General features: G+C 38.8%; 1 protein-coding gene and 1 long non-coding RNA gene across 2 annotated transcripts in view; both read left to right on the top strand.

Moving 5' to 3' along the window:
* syn3 (synapsin III) overlaps positions 1-2,798 on the top strand; it is a gene marked incomplete at its 5' end in the record, with an annotated part of 124,157 nt that overhangs the window by 17,584 nt on the left and 103,775 nt on the right.
* LOC116672825 (uncharacterized) overlaps positions 1,804-2,798 on the top strand; it is a 3,597-nt gene continuing 2,602 nt past the window's right edge. Inside the window, exon 1 of the long non-coding RNA XR_004327644.1 lies at positions 1,804-1,816. This is a non-coding gene — a long non-coding RNA (uncharacterized LOC116672825). The remainder of the gene's footprint in view (positions 1,817-2,798) is intronic.

The following is a 2,798-nucleotide window of genomic DNA, read 5'->3' as shown; positions in this document are numbered from 1 at the left end:
TCTTGGGAAATGTAGGAAGTACTGCCAGGCGATAGCTGAGCCCGAGAACAGAGCCTTGTGTATCATCCATGTAATGCCCTTGCATCACCAGCCAAACTGGCTAGTAAGTTTTTAGTAACACCCGCCAAAATGAATTTCAACCCTCATTTGGCGACACTTGCATGCATTTGTGCGGCTCTCAGACGCTGCAAATTGTCACCAATGAAGATGGAACTCCCTGCTGAGTTCAATGATACCTCACACAATATTCTATATCATACTGTTCATTATCTGAGAAAGGGGGCGTCTCCGAATCATAGGGGGTGGGTCAAACATCACCAATGAAAAAGGAAGTCTCTGCTGAGTTCATTGATACCTCACAAGACTATACCTTAAATGGGTCACCAATTATGGAAGTGGGCGTGGCTTACACATAGGGGGCGGTCCAAGCATCACCAATGAAGAACAAACTCTGCTGAGTTCAATAACACCTCACACAAGACTCTACCTTAAATGGTTCAAATATTATGGAAGGGGGCGTGGCCTAAGTGAGTGGTTGTGGTTAAAGTATAGGGGGCTGCTCAGAATCACATGTAGACCACACATTATAAGTTTCATGTTAATCAGATGATGTTTGTCATATAAGGTTGATTTCCTGTTGCCAGTTGGTGGCGCTATCTCTAAAAGTCCATATTGGCCTGTAGATGTCCTCAGGCCTGGATTCTTGGTGATTGTGGGAAATTTCAAGCAGATATGACAACGTACACTGTAGTTACAGCCACTTTCTCCTTCATTGCTAAACACTCAAAATGGCCACCATGCCACGCCCAAATTGTTTGACAAAAAGTTTCTCTTTAAATAACTTTTCATCATTAAGGTCTTTAGATGACACTTACTGAATTTGAATTTGTTAAACTATAGCACCTTGTCATTTAGGCCTACTTCCTGTTGCCACAAGGGGGCGTTATGACTTTGAGCCAATATTGGCATGTATATGTTGTCAGGGGCGGACTCTGATGAATCCTAAAAAGTTTCGAGCCAATTGGACAATGTACACTCAAGTTACACCCACTTCCTGTTTTGATGGCGAAACGCAAAAAATGGCCACCCCGCCACGGCCATGTCCTATGACAAAAGTTTTTCTTTTAATAACTTTTCATTGTTAACGTCTTCAGATGACACAGACCAAGTTTGAAGTTGATCAGATGAAATCTCTAGGAGGAGTTTGTTAAAGTACGACATATGGAAATGGCCAAAATCGCACTAATTTCAAACTTTCAATTCAAAATGGCTTTGTGCTAAGCCCCTGAAAAAGGCAATTCATTTGGCAGAAGAATAATAATTCCTTCTGTTCCAATAGGGCCTTCCCCGCTGTCAGTGCTATTGAGGATGCTTCCTTATTTTTTCCAGTTTTGTAATATTACTTTTTTAAAGATAAGTGGAAAAACGTATCTGCCAGCTAGTTGGATTTATTATTTCCTTTATATCTTCAAAAATACACATTTTTTGGAGACAATATAATGTTTCTGCTAGTATCACAGATAACCAAATCCCTTTCCATAACTATCTCTCCCAAGTCTTCTTAATTCCTTTGCAGAACCAAAAGGCGTGCATAAGGAAGTCACCATGTAGTTTTAAACATAAATCTGATGATGTGTTATCAAACTTTTTATTTCTAGTATAATACAGTCTTGTCATTATCTTAAACTGTATTTGTGTTTTGTATTTTATTTAAAAAGGACAACACACATTAATCAACATTTTTGTAAATGTGCCAGTGTTGGCCAGTTGGCTAATTTTCAAACATAGTCCTTTTGGCCAGATAACATTAATACATGTTAAAATAAACACACAGTAATCAAAAATACACCATACATACAGCAAGTGATGGTCAAATGAAGCTTTGCGAACCACTGTCTCTTTTTCTGAGCTCACTAGAGGGCGCTCTTTGTTCAACAAAGGGTTGAAAATACACTGAATTGACATTCCTTTAACCTTTTTCTTTGAACAGAGAGTGTCATCAGTTCAGAGAGCTCAGAAATTAAAGTCAGTGGTTCGCGAAGCTTCATTTGACCATCACTACATACAGCTAAAGCCGAAACATAAGCTTTTTTTAGTATGCCGTGCAGAGCTGCAGAAAGCAACAGGACTCTAGACTCTAACAGAAGCTCCAGATTTTCATTATTAGTTAATTTGTATGTTAGTGACAAGCTTTCTTTCCATTTTTCTTTAAGGTCAACCCTTAGGTCTTCCATCCATTTATTATATATTCTTTGTAATAATGTATCACTGCTTTCCATGTTCAGTATCAGTGAATTGTACATAGAACCGATCAGCCTCTATTTTTTTTGTTGTTGCTTTGGCTTAAAATGCCAAAGACATTTCAGGGCTGATGTTCTTTTAGTAATTTAGTTTTTCAGCTGCATATACCTAAATGATTCTGTATCTTTTAAGTTATATTTGCTTTTTAACTCACTGAATGGTGTAACAGTGTTGTGGTTTGTGACATCTGACAACTGTTTTTCCAGTATAGCTGCGTGCTCTGTATATTTATTGATGAATTATTCCAATACATTATTCCAATACATTTTTAATATCAATATTTTTCAACTCAGCATGTTCCTTGTAAGGCCACCATGTGGCACTGTTGTTCAACTTTAGCTTCACAGTGGCTGGGTTGGGTCAGTGGTAGAGCAGGCACATATACTGAGAGGTTTATGCCTTGCCGCAGAGGTCCACGGTTTGAATCCAACCTGTGACGACTTCCTACATGTCTTCCCCTCTCTCACCTAGCTGTCCTGTCAAATTAAAGGCGGAAA

The sequence above is a fragment of the Etheostoma spectabile genome, chromosome 23, assembly GCF_008692095.1.
Source record: "Etheostoma spectabile isolate EspeVRDwgs_2016 chromosome 23, UIUC_Espe_1.0, whole genome shotgun sequence".
NCBI classification, from domain to species: domain Eukaryota; kingdom Metazoa; phylum Chordata; class Actinopteri; order Perciformes; family Percidae; genus Etheostoma; species Etheostoma spectabile.
The sequence above is the reverse complement of the archived record's forward strand: the minus strand, read 5'-3'. Positions and strand labels throughout refer to the sequence as shown.